This window comes from Heterodontus francisci, chromosome 16 (genome assembly GCF_036365525.1).
Source record: "Heterodontus francisci isolate sHetFra1 chromosome 16, sHetFra1.hap1, whole genome shotgun sequence".
NCBI lineage: Eukaryota > Metazoa > Chordata > Chondrichthyes > Heterodontiformes > Heterodontidae > Heterodontus > Heterodontus francisci.
The window spans coordinates 71,232,168-71,251,446 of NC_090386.1; the positions used below are offsets into that span (position 1 = coordinate 71,232,168).

Sequence of the window (19,279 nt, forward strand, 5' to 3'; positions counted from 1 at the left end):
GGATGTGACAGGACTGCTGAGCTTGGATCTGATCCGTTGGTTGTGGGATCGCTTAGCTCTATCTATCGCATGCTGCTTATGCTGTTTGGCACGCAAGTAGTCCTGGGCTGTAGCTTCAACAGGTTAACACCTCATTTTATGGTAATCCTGGTGCTGCTCCTGGCATGCCCTTCTGCACTTTCATTCATTTAACCAGAGTTGATCCCCCCAGCTTGATGCTAATGGTAGGGTGGGGGATATGCCGGGCAATGAGGTTACAGATTGTGGTTGAGTACAATGCTGCTGCTGATGGCCCACAGCGCCTCATGGATGCCCAGTTTTGTATTGCTAGATCTGTTCGAAATCTATCCCATTTAGCATGGTGGTGGTGGCACCTCAATGTGAAGACAGAACTTCGTCCCCACAAGGACTGTGCGGTGGTTACTCCTCCCAATACTGCCATGAACAGATGCATCTGCGACAAGTAGATTGGCGAGGATGAGGTCAAGTATGTTTTTCACTCCTGGTTCCTGCACTGAGTGCTGCAGACCCAGTCTAGCAGCTATGCCTTTTAGGGCTCAGTCAGTAATGGTGCTACCAAGTCACTCTTGGTGATCGACATTGAAGTTCCCCACCCAGAGTACATTCTGTGCCCTTGCCACCCTCTGTGCTTCTTCCAAGTGGTGGTCAACATGGAGGAGTACTGATTCATCAGCTGAGTGGTTGCGGGAGGGTGGGCTGCAGCAGTAGGTGGTAATCAGCAGGAGGTTTCCTTGCCCATGTTAGACTTGATGCCATGAGACTTCATGGGATCTGGAGTCGATGCTGGAAACTCCCAGGGCAACTCACTCCTGACTGTACCATTGTACTGCCACCTCTGGTTTTTCTGTCCTGCTGGTGGGAAAGCTTCTAGAAACAATAATTCGGGACAAAATGAAAAGTCCTTTGGGCAAATGCGGGTTAATGAGGGGCAGCCAGCACAGATTTGTGTAGGACAAATCATGTTCAACTAATTTGCTTTGAGTTTTTTGATGCGCTAACAGAAGGTTAATCAGGGCAATGCTGTTTATGTGGTGTACATGGACTTCCAAAAAGCATTTGATAAAGTGCCGCACAAGGCTTGTGAGCAAAGTTATAGCTCATGGAATAAAAGGGACAGTAACTACATGGATACGATATTGACTGAGTGACAGGAAACAGATGAGTGATTAATGGATATTTTTCGAACTAGAAGGAGGTTTGTAGTGGAGTTCCCAAGGATTGGTGTTGGGACCTTTGCTCTTCCTGATTATATATAAATGACCTAGACCTTGGTGTACAGGGCACAATTTCAAAATTTGCAGATGATGCAAAACTTGGAAACATTGTGAACTGAGATTAGGTTGGTTTAGAACTTCAAAAGGACATAAACAGAATGGGCAGACAAGTGGCAGATGAAATTTCAATTGCAGAGAAGTGAAGTGGTTCACCTTTGGTCGGAAGAATGCGGAGAGACAATAGAAAATAAAGTGTGCAATTCTAAAGGGAGTGCAAGAGCAGAGGGACCTGGGTATATATGTGCAGAAATCATTGACAGTGGCAGGGCAGGTTGAGAGAGATATTTAATGGAGCAAAGGATCCTAGGCTTTATTAATGGGGCCAGAGTACAAAAGCGAGGAAGTTGCGTTAAACTTGGAAAGAACACTGGTTCAGCCTCAACTGCAGTATTGTCAAGTTCTGGTCACCACACTTTAGGAAAGATCTGAAGGTGTTGGACAGAAAAGGTTCATTAGAATGGTTCCAGTTACATGATAGATTGGAGAGGTTGGGACTGTTCTCCTTGGAGAAGAGAAAGTTCAGAGGAGATCTGATAGAAGTATTCAAAATCATGAGGGGTCTGGACAGTGTAGATAGGGGAAAAACTGCTCCCATTGGTGGAGGGATCGAGGACAAGAGGGCACAGATTTAAGGTAATTGGCAAAAGAAGCAATAGCAACGAGGAAAAATGTGTTTATGCAGCAAATTGTCCGGATCTGGACTGCACTACCTGAGTATGGTTGCGGCATTCAAGAGGGAATTGGATTGTTATCTGAAAACTAACAATGGGAGAAGGCCAGTGAGTGGCATTAGGTAACTGCTTTTTCGGAGAGCCAGCGCAGACCCAACAGGCCAGATAGCCGCCTCCTGTGATGTAACAATTCTGTGATTCTGTGCATGCTTTCACCATGAACAGCAAACTAAAACAAAATTAGTTCTCTACTTTGAAATTAACCCTGAAAACGTAAGCTTTTTTTTTGGCTCATATTGTGTTCATGGTGCAATTCATTGGGGAATTTATGGTATGAAATAAGTATATTGGACATTGGAAGTTTATAGTAGTTAGCAAATCTAGGAAAGTAGGGTATTGCGAAGTATTGGTTAATCTGCAGGTCTGTTGAATAAAATTAAAACGTGTAAAGTTCATTGTTTCTGGTGCAGATACAGACAGCTATGATCCCCATTTAGGTCAAACTGCTGAGCACAGCCAGATGTTTTCTTGTACTTGACAAGAGGATTTTGTTGTCGTGACTGAAAGCACACTGCTTTTAATCATCCAGCATCCACTTCCTCCTGAATGGGAACTAACTAAAAAGAAAATTAGGTGCTGATTTCCACAGGTATCTTATTGAGATGTTCCATGATTGGTACATTTGTACTCTCTGTTTAATGCTGCTGTGAAGCTGAAACCATTTCACTCCAACACTAAACTTGGAATGTAGATCAGATATGAAGTTTGCTCCTTTAGGAAGTCTCATTTCCCTGTGGTCTTTAGTTTTGGACTGTGTATGAACTATAACTGCCACATGGATAATGAGGTAAAAGTGCTTGATACGAAGTGTCCAACTGTAATAGAAATGCTCCCCAAAAAACGGTTTTAGTATTTTATGATTTAGACTTGACTTGGCAAAATAATTGCTTGAAGGATTTAAGGCTGGCTAGACAAAAGCAGTTCAAAATGACAATTGACTTATGGGTCATGTGTGTAATGCCTTGCTGTCTTTGCTTACTAATCTGGTGAACAGTCCACTTGTGTTTGAGCTGCTTTGTGTCTGTGTGTGCAGTGGACTGAACAACGCATTACGTAAAATGCTGATTGCTTCACACTGAATTGCTGAGTCTGCCATTCAATTATTTTTTCAGTAACTTAATACTACTTTTTTTGGATGGAGAATTTTATTCCTGATGGGCAGTGCTATATAAATGCATTGGGCTCATGGGTTGTGTGATGTAATATTGCTCTGTTTCAGTAGACCGCCACTTACCGTTTTTTTTTTTAAAATACGCTGCAGTAAATTAGTGGGAACATGATTATTAGTTAAGCAATAATACTGAAGAAATTAATGGGGCTGAAAGTTGACAAATGCCCTGGACCTGATAACCTACATCCTAGGCTTTAAGAGGTAGTTATACAGATAGTGATGCATTGGTTTTGATTTTGGAGTCCTCTAAATTCTAGATCAGTCTCATAGATTGGAAGGTAGCATATGTAATCGCTCTATTCAAAAAAGGAGCGAGAGAAAACTGGAAACCTATAGGCCAGTTAGTTTGACACTGTAGCAGGGGAAAATGTTAGAATCTATTTTAGGGATGTGATAACCAAGCTTTTGAAGAATCATAGGCAGAGTCAATACAAATCAATGAAGGGGAAATCGTGCTTGGCAAATCTGTTGAACTGATAGGATAGATAAGGGGGAACCAGTGGATGTAATGTATTTGGGTTTTCAAAAAGTGTTCAATATGAGGTTATAACATAATTATGACTCATTGGATTGAGGGAAATATATTAGCTTGGATTGAGGATTGGTTAATGGACAGACAAAAGACAGTAGGAGCAAATGGGTAATTTTCAAGTTGGCAGGTGTTCTGTAACTAGCAGGGTACCACCAGGATTAGTACTTGGGTCTCCGCTGTTTACAATCTGTGTCGATGACTTGGATGAAGGCACCAGTATAACGTATCAAAGTTTGATTATACAATGTTAGGTGGGAAAGTAAACTGTGAGGATGCAAAGAGACTGCAAACCGATATCGACAAGTTAAGTGAGTAGGCAAGAAAGTGCCCAGAAGCCTATGGATGCTCAGTTAAGTATATGAAGTCAGAGTTTGATAGATTTTTGGATATTAAGGGAATTAAGGGATAATTGGGATAGTGTGGACAGGTGGATTGAGGTAGATGATTAGCCAATATGCTAAGCTTTTGAATGGTGGAGGAGGCTCGAAAGGCTGAATGGCCTAGTCCTATTTAGTGCATTCTGAATTGTTCTGTGTGCCACCCTTTTTTCTTGTGTTGTGTATGTTCCCTTCCTTTTTCTTTTGCCTCAGAAAAGGGGCGGGTTACTAATCTGTGTCTTTATTCTCAGATTCACAAGGGTGGTGATTGATCAGTACAAATGCGTGGAAGTTGCTGCTATTGTGCTTTCCTGTCTGTTGCTTTCATGTTGCTACAGCTCTTCACATGAATTTTAAACTCTTGTTAGTTCTGTCATTTTCTATCTTCGAAGAATGCTGTTTTGCATTACCTACAGTGACTTAATCTGAAACTCTCAACACAGGCAGCGTACTATCTTGAGATTTCCCTTTTTGAAAAGCAAGGGCTCATCAAAACCACTTTTCTTGATAATGGCTAATACTTCTCACCATCCTTAATACTTTACACTTCTGTATCCCATTTTCGCTTCCATGAAACATCTTGGTGTGTCCAGATTCTGTGACACTATATAAAAGCAAGTTGATGGTGAAAAAAGAATTTGGGAAATCATGGTGTTAGCTGTGAATTTTAATTGTGGAGGTCTTCGTTGAAATATATTCTGCAAAAAAAAGCAAGATTTTTCTCTAACATTTTACAGTCTGGTTGAAAATGAGACTACATTATAGCTTCTCATGATTCTGAAATTTTTTGATGCAACTTATTATGGAAATCTGGTTAGGTGTAATTTTTATTGTACCAACAGAGTTAATTGCTATTCAGTTGTGTGAACGTTTGTTCCTTAAAATCTTTAAAATAAGCTGAATCATTGACTATACATTTTAACTGTTTCCCATGTAAACTTGTCCAAACCTAATTATCCAAATCAATTCAAAATCAAATCCCTGTATTCTAGTCCTACTTGAAAGTGCAAGAAAATGTGTTTTTGTGTACTTTGGGCATGTTGGTTTTCGCATGTATGCTGAAGACACCGGGTGCTCCGGTTTCCTCCCACATGCCAAAGACTTGCAGGTTGATAGGTAAATTGGCCATTAGCAATTGCCCCTAGTATAGGTAGGCGGTAAGGAAATATAGGGACAGGTGGGGATGTGGTATGAATATGGAATTAGTGTAGGATTAGTATAAAATGGATGGTTGATGGACAGCACAGACTCGGTGGGCCGAAGGGCCTGTTTCAGTGCTGTATTTCTAAACTAAACTAAAACTCTACCTTACCGCCACCGCTCTCGATGACTCCACAGATGATTTATCTGACTTTATCCAACACTCAGTACTGGATGAGCAGAAATGTTCTCCAATTAAATATTGGAAAGACTGAAGCCATTATTTTCAGTCCCTGTTCCAAACCCAGTTCCCTAACTACTGACTCTCCCTCACCCAGGCAACAGTTTGAGACTTAAACCAGTCTGTTTGCAACCTTGGTGTCACTTTTGAGCATGAGATAAGCTTCCAACCTCCTATTTGTGCCATCACTAAGACTGCCTATTTCCACCTCCAACTTCGCCCCATTTCAGTTCATCGTCTGCTGCAACACTCATTCATGCCTTTGTTACCTCTAGACTTAACTATTCCGATGCACTCCTGGCTGGCCTTCCACATTCTACCCTCTATAAACTTGAGGTCATACAAAACTCTGCTGTCTGTGCCTTAACTCGTACCAAGTCTTGTTTGCTTATCACCCCTGTGCTCACTGACCTACATTGGCTCCAGCAATGTATTGATTTTAAAATTCTCATTCTTGTTTTCAATTCCTTCCATGGCCTTGCCCACCCTATCTCTGAAATCTCCTCCAGCCCCACAACCTTCCATGATATCTGCGCTCCTCTAATTGTGGTCTCTTGAGCAGCCCCCATTTTATCGTTGCACCATTTGGTGGTTGTGCCTTCAGTTACTTAGGCCCTAAGCTCTTGAAATACCCTCCCTATACCCCTCTACCTTGCTTTCCTCCTCTAAGGCACTCCTTAAAACCTACCTCTTTGACCAAGCTTTTGATCATTTAACTGGTGGGTATGATTTAGTGCCTTCAAAATAATGGTGTGATCAGCTTCTGTTTAAGTGGCTAGATTATTTGAGCTTGATGGGCATGGGAGTACTTGGGGGGGCATCAGTACATGTTGCAAAAGCTTAGTCAGATTACAGAATTCCTGCAAGTATTAGACAACTTGAGTGTCTGCTTATGTGGCTTGGTGTCAGTTTGTTTTCTAATGCTCCTGTGAAGCACTTTAGAATGTTCTTGCTACATTAAAGGCACTATGTGCATATAAGTAGTTTTTGTATACACCATACAGGGTTGACTACTCAGGCAGCTGAATGGAAAAAGGGTCCATTGGTTATAGCTCATGAAATATTGAAGGTCCATGACTAGTGCATTAGGCTGTTGCAGTAATTAGGACATTGGGATGTATAGCAGGTCAATTAAACATGAAAACAAAGGTACAATTCTTGTGCAAGGCCTTGGTTCAATCGCAGTAAGAATACTGTGCCCCTTTTTGGGCCCCCTCACACGGCAAAGGATATTGAGGCCCTGGAAAAGACTCAAAGGAGGATGTCTTGATTGTCTTTGTTATTAAGATGAGCTTGGGGTACTTAGCACTGGGAAAGGCATAGACTTTGGTGGGTATGATTTAACGCCTTCAAAATAATGGTGTGGTTAGTTTCTGTCTAAGTGGCTAGATTATTTGAGCTTGATGGGCATGGGAGTACTTGGGGGGGCATCAGTACATGTTGCAAAAGCTTAGTCAGATTACAGAATTCCTGCAAGTATTAGGCATTTTGAGTTATAGAAGGCAGATGGGACTGGGCTGGTGATATTGGCTCCTGTGGTGTCTTGGAGCTGACTCGATTGTCTTTTGGGGTCAGAAAGGAATTTCCCAGTTATTTTTTTAAACCCCAAAAAGTGTTGTCTCTTTTGATTCTCTCGAGATTGCATGACTTTAGGGAGACAGGAGCAAGGTGGATGCAGCATATGGGTTGTACCATGTCAAAAGAAGACATGTTTGCCTTTTTTTTCATCTGTCCTTTTTTTATACGATCATAACTGTAGTAATGCAATTATCCAGAAACTTTACTATTAGGGTGCAGTTTCACACTAACTTCGCTGACCGTGATCTAATCTCCCTTCGCACTGGTAGTTCAGACGCACGCTACAGCTCAGTTAACGAGGTGTAAGTGTGGCCTTCATATCTTCAGCCAGCTGGAGAGTGATTTGCTGAGCATGCTGTGTTAATAGCTCCATTTGCATGTAAAAGTCAAGTTGAAGCTCTAGTTTTCTAAGGTTGCTCTGTAATATTTTCAGTTTTCTTCATAAAAGCTAGAATGAAAAAAGTGACTCTTGGATTTCTTCTGATAAGTTGATGTATTTTGTTCTGTGGAAGTTGATATCATCTCGATGTACATTTTGTCTACTTATCCAGTGATCTCTACTGCTTGCTGGATTGCTGCCAGTGCCACAACTGGAGGCTAGTAGCAAAAATATATGAACTGTTTTTTTTTTGGACAAAAGTGAGATGTCATGATGGCAGGGTCTAGGATGAGAAGAATTTCATGCATCAGCTTTAGTAGCTGTGGTCACAAAAATGCAACTGTGCAGCATTTTGATCATCTGAAAGCTTCTAATTGCATAGGGCGAAAAGTTTGTATGGCAGACTAAGGGTTGAGTTTTGAGTTCAAGATTAGAAAAGTTGGATTGTCCTGATACAAGGAGTGGTCTTTCTCATTCTGCAATTCTATTCAAATCATGTAGTGGTGTAGCTTTAATTATAAAATACTGCTTTCAAGCGAAATATAATATCTTCAATTTGGAAGGAAATGTGTATGGCAACTGTTAGCCCCAACTTAAGTTAAACTTCTCTTTCCTTTTTTCCTGGTTCATCTTTTAGTGATGCAGGGCCAATACAAACTCAAGGTTGTTGGTTCTGAAAAGTCAATATGTTGTATGACTGTCATAACGACTTGCATTTCTAAAACAGACCTAACGTACAAAAAGGCATCTAACTGCTCAACAGGGCAAAGGACAGAAATGGACCTGAGCATGAAGGAGAAGGGGAACAAAAAGATTGGGGGTGGGAGAGGAACATATGGTTGAAGAGGACCTTTTTTTTTTTAAGGTTGGGAAGGAAATGGGAAATAGGTGTTGGTGACGGAGTTTAAAATGTTCAGATGCTCACTGAAGGAGTAGGTGCTGATGATGCCCATGTGTCTTTGTGAAGCATGAAGTTGAGTGAGGCATGCAGGGCACAGAAGCTGAAATTGGTGACCAGTTCAAGTAGAGTTTAAAATCACCAAGGGTAAGTCAATTGCTTGATGTGGAGACTGACGGCAGGCAAGATGGAGGAGATTACTGTGAGGAGGTACTGAGGGAACAATGGACTGTGATCTGGGGGGGGAGAAGAATGGTAGGAAGATTCAAGTGGGCAACAGCCAGAGTAATGGGGCAAGTGACCAAGTTGCAGTCTGGAGCAGTTGGTGTGGAATGGTGACACAGCTTCAGAGAGGGTGAAGGAGTTAACGCTTCTGTTTGCCCATTACGTCCTGTAATCGATGCTTTTCATTTTGTCTAATGACGTTGACTGGAAGACTAACTAGAGGGTTTCAGGAAGTGTATGGTGGTCACCACCTGTGATTATGGGGGAAAGTGAAGTGGGAGGGTGGTGAAAGAGGCTTGGTACTAGAATATAGAATTGGGTTGATCCACAGGGGCTTCAATTTTCTTTTATGAGGGAGATTTTTTTCCTTCTGTGATTTTGCTGCAGAGGAGTGTGGTGGTCAAAGAACAGGAAAGGACCCTAAGGCAGCTTAATGTGCAGTAGTACTTGGTTAAAGCTGCCGACATGTGCAGTGATGGACACGGCAAACAATTTTCGGTTTGAAGCAAGGAAAAGCTATACACCTCTCAGGAATAGAGAGAGCCGGGGACAGTTGAGGCAAAGGAATTCTTGTGGGAAGAGCAGTAACAGTTTGAGTTGGGGAAAGAGGCAGGTCATTAGCCCTCCCTGGGTGGCAGAGGGGGTGTGGGAAGAGGTACGAGAGGCAGAGAAGTAGGAGGCTGATAGAATTAGAGCTAGAGCCGCTACAATCTGGCAGTTGTTGAATGCATGCAGGTGAATAGTCAGGTTGTCATGAATGAAATTTACACAGTAAAGTTTTTATTCCCCTTTGGCCTCTTCCAATTATAACTGTAAAGTAACAAACTGTTGCATTGCTTGTACTTTAGGGATTTAACATTTTCCATGATTATAAAGTATATTGAGTTGGAGAGGAACGATCTGCTGCAGCCTTAACTTCTTGTCTTCTGATCTTGATCAAGAGAAACTCTTCAAAGTTTTACTGTCTAAAGTCAGTGCATCACTTGAGTCTTGCAGCCTTCAACATCCTAATAAAAGGCCATCGGGTCATTAATGCTGTTTTGAAAGATGCTGCACGACATGGCAGCCATATTTACCTATGTAATAGTTTAGTTTAGAGATACAGCACTGAAACAGGCCCTTCGGCCCACCGAGTCTGTGCCGACCATCAACCACCCATTTATACTAATCCCTACACTAATCCCATATCCCTACCACATCCCCACCTGTCCCTATATTTCCCTACCACCTACCTATACTAAGGTTAATTGGCCATGATAAATTGCCCCATCAACCTGCAAGTCTTTGGCATGTGGGAGGAAACCGGAGGAAACCCACGCAGACACAGGGAGAACTTGCAAACTCCACACAGGCAGTACCCAGAATTGAACCCGGGTCGCTGCAGCTGTGAGGCTGCGGTGCTAACCACTGCGCCACTGTGCACTTTCCAAAAAAAAAAGTAAATTTAGGATTATGGGGCATTTTGAGATGTAATAAGATTATACAATTGCAAATTCTTTCCTTGCCAGAGGACAGTTTGTAGTTTGCCTTTTTCATCTCTTTGCAACACTAGTATTATTATGGGTTCAGATTTTCCAGTTCAGTTCCAGTGACATGAAAGAGCATGTTTTCTATATCATTTGGTGGAGGGTTGTAATGGGAAGATTAATTGTACTGAAAAAACAGATACAGCATGCTATGCTGAATGCATATATTTAGCATAGCTTTAACCCATTGCTGTAGGCACAGTTGTAATCCCATAGTAGAAGTTTCTGTCACTGGGTCTATACCGTTTTGCTGTTCATAAACCTACCCAAACTGCACCTACCAGATATACTACACAAAAATGGCCAAACATTTATTTAAAATGCATATACTATAAATTGTATGTAAATCAATGCTGAACAAATTGTCAGTAATTCAGAAATCCTTGTTTTATAAACTACTCATGCTTTCCATGTGATTTGACATTGTCAAAATGGCAGTATTTGAATTATTGCTATGTTATTTGTTAGACATCTCTTGGCCTTGGCTAAATATTTTCTCTGTAGAAAAATATAAAATGTTGAGACCTTTTTCTTCAAAAATTTAATTTCTCACCCTTTTTGTCTTGTGTTAAACATTTCAGTATGGTTCAGTGAACGTTATAGTTCAGACTTACGATATTAAATTCTCTGCCTCCTGCAAATCACAGAGCATGGTTATTACACAAATGCTTTATGGACTCACTTCAACCTGTGAGTGCAATTTTGACAAATGGATTAGCCCAGTTTATTTTAAATAAGTTAAGGCCTCTTAAAATAGCAGAGAGGAATTTAATAGCAAGTATATTAAGTGTAGGGCTGTTAACAACCAGCAGCAATTTTTACCCCATTGATTTTTCGTCTAAACTTCATTTGTGGGGTATATTTTCTCTGCTCATTTCTATCCGCTTCCATAATCATTCTTTTCATCTACTTTTTCTTTTTTTGCTAATTTGTTGTTGGGATGTGGACAACACCACTGAAACAATATTTATTCCCCATGCTTAGTTGCTCTGAGGGCATTGATTGATTCAACCATGTAACATGGTACTGGCATCATGTATAGGGGTGACAGATCTCACAAAGAACAAGAGTTGGACCAGTTGGGTTTTCACAAAAATCTGGCAGTTTTTATTTCCATTTTCTAGCGTCAGCTCACATTGTCTTTTATTGAATTTAACTTCACAACTACCCATGGGTCAGATGACCTCTGGGTTGCTACTGAAGTACTATAACTACTAAGCTACCATACCCACGGATAGCTGCTTTGTGTTCTGTTTACCGTTCTCCTTTTCTTGTCTTTCCCTCCCCTAACAATGATATCCATACAGAATTTAGCCAGATGGATACTATTTGAGTCTGTTCAACTCGTGCAAACTATTCCTGACCTGACACACAAGCCTGCACATTTCTGACCTGACGCATATACTTCCCCTATAGTCATGGTGATCAGAAAATCTTTTCCTATAACTTTTTAAATTAATTGAATTATTGTGCCCTGAACGAATATGGACCTGTAGGATCTTGGTGTCAGTGTTCATCTACCAACTGTCCTGCATTCTTCACCAAAACACACAGCTTATGGCCCAAATTGTTCCCCAGCAGTGCAGCAGTTATCTACACCCTTAAGTATTGGCTGGATTGCTCCCCTCACCCGGTGCTTTGTTGCCAACACCATAAAACATGTCTTTTGTGCCATGGATTTCCTACTATAAAGGACAAATGAGCGATTGAAGCTGAAGAAGCCATACACTAGAACAGTACCAGCAGCTTGTATTTATACAGTGCCTTTAACATAGTACAATGACCAAACATGCTTTGCAGGAAGGTTATCTGACATCAAGTTGCATAAGGATATATTGGGGCAGATGACAAAAGCTTGGTTAGAGGTAGGTTTTAAGAGGATTCTTAAAGGGGGAAAGGAGTAGAGAAATGGAGAGTTTTAGGGAGGGATTAAAATCAAGGATGCCCGAGAGGCCAGAATTGGAGGAGCACTGATATCTGAGAGTTAGAAGACTGGAGTAGATTAGGAGAGGGAAGGTTGAGGCTATAGATGGATTAGGAAATGGGTGGTTAAGCAGAGCGAGGACTAGAAGTGAATAGAAAGGTGAAGTGATGAACAGGACAAAAAAAAGCATTAAAACAGGCAAGTAAAAAGGGAATTGTATTCAACCTACTGTAAATGACATCACTCGAGGTCAGTTAGCACTTTTAAAAGAAATTTCAGTCTTGCACTAAATAGTCATTACGGCGCAGAAGGAGGCCATTCAGCCCGTCGACTCTAGGGTAGTTCTTCACTGAGCTATTCAGTTAGTCCCATTTCTCACCCTTGATCCCTGTCACTCTGCAAGCCTTTTTCCTGCAAATAGCCATCCAGTTTCTTCTTGAAGTCATGGATTGCCTCTGCTTCCACCACCTATTTTTTTTCATAATCTAAGATGGATCAGTTGCTTAAGGCAATGAAATAACTGAAGGCTTTACCAACAAAAAGGACCTTGATTTGGTTCCTGCTGTAGGTTCAGTTAACTGATGTCGGTGAAGGTGATCTCGGAGCATAGTTGGCCTAGTGCTCCAGACTAGGGCAATACTGCTCAGTTCTCCTGTGTCTGATTGCTTTCAATGATGCCTAATGGAAATGGACTAGTGTGGATGTGAGTCGAGTCGGGGTCGTGCTTGGGTGTAATGTTTCTCCATCAAATAATCTGCAAGCATTCATTATCTGGACTCGTGATGAATTATACCCCAGCAAGCAGTCAGTGCCTTTTGAGAAAATTGGCAGAAAAAGATAACTTCTATGCATCAATATGCTAAGTACGAATCGACCTGTTTTCAGGCTTGTTACATTGGCAAAGTGCCACAGCATTGCTATTTTAATTTGGTTTGAGCTTGGTTGTAAATTGTTCCAAGCTTATTTTGATAGATTAAATGCTTGATTTTTAAATGTGGACTGTATCTCAATTACAATTACAGTTACTGAACATGATTCATGAGAACTGATGACCTGGAAGGTGCTCTGTATTCTTGTGTGAAATCCCATAGAACCCCCAAGTAAATTTGTACAACTTCTGAGTGTAGGATTTTCTACTGAATGTTTACAGTTCACATTTCAATTTTCTTGATCTAAAAAAAAGTTTAATGACTTTTTCAGCTATTAAAGTCATAAGTGGAGTGAGCTTAAATATGTTTGGGCTTATGGTTACTTATTTTATAAATAATGGAGTGCAAGATATGGTTTGACATGTGAGATGGGCCCCAGGGCTCAATGTTTAAACAGATGGCTGCAGCAGTCAGTTTTATAAGGACTGGAATAGACTCCATTTTTGAGTAAATTCAACTGACAGAACTCGTCACTGAATTGTGCTGTATGAAATTTTAGGTTCTTCTTTGTCGATACAAAATATTTTCATATGCTTATCAGAAATCAAAATAGTTTTTAATGCACAATGATTGTATTTATCTTGGCTATTAGTTAATATTGTGCATTAGGAAATTACTGTCAACTAGATTTTCTGTATATGCAGGATCATAGGAACATACAAATTAGGAACAGGAGTAGGCCACTCGGCCCTTCGAGCCTGCTCTGCCATTCAATAAGTTCATGGCTGAATTGATTGCTCCACATTTCCTCCACCCCCTTGCTTTGCAAGAATCTATCTACTTCTGCCTTAAAAATATTCAAAGACTCTGCTTCCAGTGCCTTTTGAGGAAGACAGTTCCAAAGACACTCCATCCTCCTGAGAAATTTCTCCTCATCTTGTTTTTAAATAGTGACCCCTAGTTCTAGATTCTCCCACAGGGAGAAACATCCTTTCCACATCCACCCTGTCAAGACCCCTCAGGATCTTGTATGTTTCAATCAAGTCACCTCTTACTTTTCTAAATTAATTGCATTTGAGTTTTGCTTATGGAATTTGTGTTGTGTTGCGTCTTAGTTTTTTTAAAAAAACATTATCCTCCAAGGATTGGGTGTGATGCTGGTTGCTAAGTATGTGGCATTTGTGCACTGATTGACGACCTGAAATTAAACCTGCTGAATTTCAGTACAACCACCAGGTTTTCTTTGTGTGCGTATCTAACACATCTCAGCAAGTTTACGTTAGGGTTTATAAGACAGCCCATGTATCGGGAGAGTGTGCTATCAATTCCCTTCCAAAGCTAGTATGCAAGCAATTTAAGGAATTTGTTCAGCTTTGCCAACTTTCATAGTGATTATTAGCCCCCTCTCCTCTTTTGCTGTGCTTTATCAAGTGCAAGTTAAAATCAATCTGCTCCTATTGTGGTAAGTAATACCACTGTACAGCAGTTGCTTTTTTTTTTTGTTGCTACCTACCTAATGGATCGAAAATGCCCCTCGAAAATTATGTTTGTGCAAGAATGCGAAGAACTACGGCTACAGGAAATGCTTTTTGCATTTCTGTCTGCTGATTTAGCATATCCTAAGATTTGTTCTCTAAAAGAATTACCTGCATTTAAATCTGATTTCCTATGCATGTTTTCTGTACCTCCTCTCTGGCAGAACATTTCAGTGATTGAGCCTTCAACTCTCTTGACTATACAATCAGGAAACTGCTTAATCCATTCTGCTTGGCTACTTTGTCATGGGTCAGCTTGGCTTTGTTGGTAGCAAAATTGACTGACTCAGGTTATTGGTTCCATAGGGCTTCAGTATGCAATCTAGGCTGGTGCCATGCAGTTCTGAAGGAAGCACTGTATTGGAGGTGTTGCCATTCAAATTCAACATGAATAGGAGAAAAGATTGGATAGACCTGGGTCGTTTTCCTTGGAACAGAGGAGGCTGAGGTGACTTAATTGAGGAGTCGAAAATTGAGGGGCTGAGATAGAGGAAGTCTGGACAACCTCTTTACATCAGCAGAGGGGTCAAAAGCCAGAGGGACATAGATTTAAAGTAATTGGTGGAAGAATTGCAGGGCTATGGATCTAATGGACGAATGTGGATTTAGACTGGGTAGCTCTTCAGCCAGCATGGACACTGGGAAAAGGCGGGGGAATGGAACTGAGGGAATTGCTCTTTCAGAGAGCCAGTGCGCAAACGATGGGCCAAATGGCCCCCTTTGTTAAACTCCAGAAAGCTTGCCATGGAAGGATAATGCTGGAGACTCTTTATTCAGTTTTACATTTATTGTGCAGAGTAAAAGGAATACAAACATGTAGGTCCTCACTCAAAACCCTCCACCAGTCTCTGAGTGTCTGCTTATCAGTTCTCAACTAAGACCCCAACCAGTCTTAGCAGTTGCTCAGTCTGTGCTTTAGATAATCATTCTATGATGACCTAACACGATTAACTGAGATGGGAGTAACACTCTCTCTAAATAGGATTGTTGGTTTAAACTTCTTAGGAGCATAGGAAATAAGAACAGGAGTAGGCCATTCGGCCTGTCAGCACCGCCATTCAAACAGATCATGGCTGATCATCTACCTCTACGCTATTTTTCCCCACTATCACCATATCACTCTGTTAGTATTCAGAAATCTATCTGTTTCTGTCTTGAACATGCTCAACGAGTGAGCCTCCACAGCCTTCTGGGTAGAGAATTCCACAGATTCACCACCCTCTGAGTAAAGCAATTCCTCCTCATCTCGGTTTTAAACGGCCTGCCTCTTATTCTGAGACTTGGTCCCCTTGTCCTAGACTCACCAGCCAGAGGAAACATCCTATCCACATCCACCCTGTCATGCCCTGTAAGAATTTTGTAAGTTTCACTGAGATCACCTCAATCTTTGAAACTCTGGAGAATGCAGGCCCAGTTTCTGCAATCTCTCCTCATAAGACAATCCCGCCATTCTGGACTTGGTCTGCTTAATATCTAAACCAATATATTTAAACACCCCACAAGCCTGACTCCCAATCTTAAGATTAGGGCAGAATTTATTAATGACCTATTTCTCAAAATCCACAGTACCATCCCATAAGAAATCATCGAAGTGTATCATGACGATGCCTGAAAGTTTCCGTTTATGATACCAATAAAATATTGCAGGATCTGCTTTTAGTTGAACACAACCAATTTTCACCAAAATAGCTCTCTGGGGGGATAAAAAACATAGACACTGGAAGCATCGTTAAGGCCATAGATGCATTTGTTCAGTTTCCATAATTTTCCTTCTGCGTTTGCTGCCTCTTCAGGTGGTTTCAGATATACTTCTCTCTCTGAAAAGCTTCACCTTGTAGAAATGTGGCAATAATGTCAATGGATCTACACTCATGGATATGTGGCCAAAAGGGTCAAAAAGATTTTCAAGATTACTTTCCCAGCTCTGGGAGAGTCCACTCTAACATCTGTATCACCCAGTCGCTCTTCAAAATCCCTTGCAACTAGCCTTGCTTTAGCCCATTGGGAAGGACTTTTTCAGTACAAATCCATCTGTGACAAGGCTGGCTGTCCCCTATCTGATACGTCAGAATAAACTCCAAACTCCAACTTTAATTCCTTATGTTTTACTTCTCGGTTTATCCTCAAGTTTATTGGCAGCTACTAAAACCTCACGATCATGAGGACTTCTGCTTCTAGTTCTATTCCAATACTGCTGCTGTTGTGGAATCTGTTCAAACTACGGCCTCTATGAGCACTTTGTCTTTCATGACAACTGCTAGAAGATCTCCCTCGCACATTATCGGAGACTCTTTCTCCAGTACATGATCACTTCCTTACGTAAGAGTCACTTCCAGAACCACGATTAGAACTTGCACTGTGCTTTCTTACCTTCCAATCTTTCACCCCATTCTGCCAGTGCATGGACCTTGCTTCTTAGCATTCATCTTCAACATTAACCAATATTTAAACTTGCCTGTAAATTTTCCTGTATGTCCCACAATTTATGCATCCCTCCATTTATTCAACCTTTCTGGAATATATGTCCCCCTGAGTATCAACTTAGGCAATTGACTTTTGGATGCTATAGCACTTTCCTAAACATCATGGTCATTTACAACCCTTGGTCTACCATATTCTGTTCCTCAGGACCTTCATCACAAAACACACGAGTATTTGAGGATAAGACTTGAACCTTCATGTTCTGTATGGTTCAGTACAGTATTAAAATATATTTGGATGCAGGCAATGGAAGCCAACATAACAGATCTTCAATGAGAACAAATTGGTGCAGAGTTGCAAGTGCAGTCCTAAGTGATAGATTTAATGTTGAAGTGGCAGCTAAAAAAAATTTCCTGTCAGCACAGCAGAAAACTGCAGTGGAATTGCACGGAGTTTGACTTTGACATTGGAAAACCTTAGGATAGCACTAGGGTTATGTGCTGTAACAATTCTGTGATTCAGCTGATCATGGTGCGACTTTAGTATTCATTTTAATAAAATATAATGGCTTGTTTTTAATCAGAAGAATCGCATAAGAGAAATGTGGTGCTGACAAGAAAATAATTTCTGCAACATCACTGCTATTCTGCAGTATGTCGATCAATATTAGTCATTTACGGCTTAGAAGGTGGCCGTTCGGCCCATTGAGTCCATCAGCACTCCACAGAGGAATCCAGTCAGTCCCACTCCACAATTGGAAAGAATCTCCTCCTTTGTCCTTTTTAATTATGTAACTCATATGTGCTGCTTGCTTATGGGGTGTGCTCAATGCTGACCAAGTTGAATTTATTGCCTATTTGTAGATAACCTGAGAAAGTGGTTAGGGTTTGGGCCTTCTCTGGCAGTATTTTCATGATGGTGTTAGGTAGGGAAATCCAGGATTGTGACCCACTGAGCATGATAGAGTTGGGATACAAGCAGAACAGGATGATATGTCGAGGTGATGGTGTATTTGTGTCATTGCTGCTCTTGTCTGTCTCAGTATTTGAGGTCATGGGCCTTGGGGTTGCTGTAGATGTGAGATTTTAGTATGCTGCTATGCATGCTGCAAACATAGTAGACCAGTAGTGGAGGGATTCAATATAGAGTCCAGTGTCTGGGTTGCTGGTGCAAACAGACTGCTTTGCCTTGGCTGGTGTTGAGCTGCTTGATTTTATTATTATTGCTGTATCCATCCCCAGAATGCTGAGTATTCCACCACATTTTTCCTCAAATTATGGGATGTTGGAAAATAGATATGCCTTTGAATGACCTACATTTATTGTCCATAGCCTGTGGGAAAGCTGCTGTGCCACCAGAATAATACTTTCCTTAACCTCCAGATTATCCCTTACTGCATCAGGTTTGAGTTTCCCGCGCCCCCCACCCACCCCTCCTATCTATCTTCCCCACCCCTCCTATCTATCTTCCCCACCCCTCCTATCTATCTTCCCCACCCCTCCTATCTATCTTCCCCACCCCTCCTATCTATCTTCCCCACCCCTCCTATCTATCTTCCCCACCCCTCCTGTCTATCTTCCCCACCCCTCCTGTCTATCTTCCCCACCCCTCCTGTCTATCTTCCCCACCCCTCCTGTCTATCTTCCCCACCCCTCCTGTCTATCTTCCCCACCCCTCCTGTCTATCTTCCCCACCCCTCCTGTCTATCTTCCCCACCCCTCCTGTCTATCTTCCCCACCCCTCCTGTCTATCTTCCCCACCCCTCCTGTCTATCTTCCCCACCCCTCCTGTCTATCTTCCCCACCCCTCCTGTCTATCTTCCCCACCCCTCCTGTCTATCTTCCCCACCCCTCCTGTCTATCTTCCCCACCCCTCCTGTCTATCTTCCCCACCCCTCCTGTCTATCTTCCCCACCCCTCCCCCCCCAGAATGATTTAATTACTTTCCATCTATCTTAGTTGGTTTCCAAGCTGGACCAGAGGTTAAAGGATAGCTTACTAACTGATTTAAGCTTTCAGTTATCTGTCATTGTGGTGTTTACGGTACATTGAGCATTACTACTCTATTCTGATCAATAGAACAATTCATCCTTGATCACAGGTTATGTTATAGGCGCCAGAACAGAGCCTTGCATGGCAATTAGGTGACATGTACAACAAAAAGCCAATTCTCTGAAATTATGCAGCAGAATAATGTTAAGTGCTAAATAAATTTTGAGGTGTAAAAGAAATGTATTGTGTGACATGGATCGGCAGAAAATTATATACCTCACATTGGTGGAAACATTTTCGGAAAGTTTTTTTTTTTTTGGTCCCCCACAGTAGGACAACTCCAGATGGGTATAAACCCCATGTACTACACTTGTGCTGTTTATGAAGAGCCAAGTATGCAATGCTTCAATCCTGAATTGTTCAGACTGATATCCTGAAGCAAAATG

The 19,279-nt window shown here is 41.5% G+C and overlaps 1 protein-coding gene across 4 annotated transcripts in view; it reads left to right on the top strand.

Moving 5' to 3' along the window:
- The window catches only part of asxl1 (ASXL transcriptional regulator 1), a 109,912-nt gene that overhangs the window by 19,781 nt on the left and 70,852 nt on the right, over window positions 1-19,279 (top strand). The gene's annotated exons all lie outside the window — the stretch shown is intronic.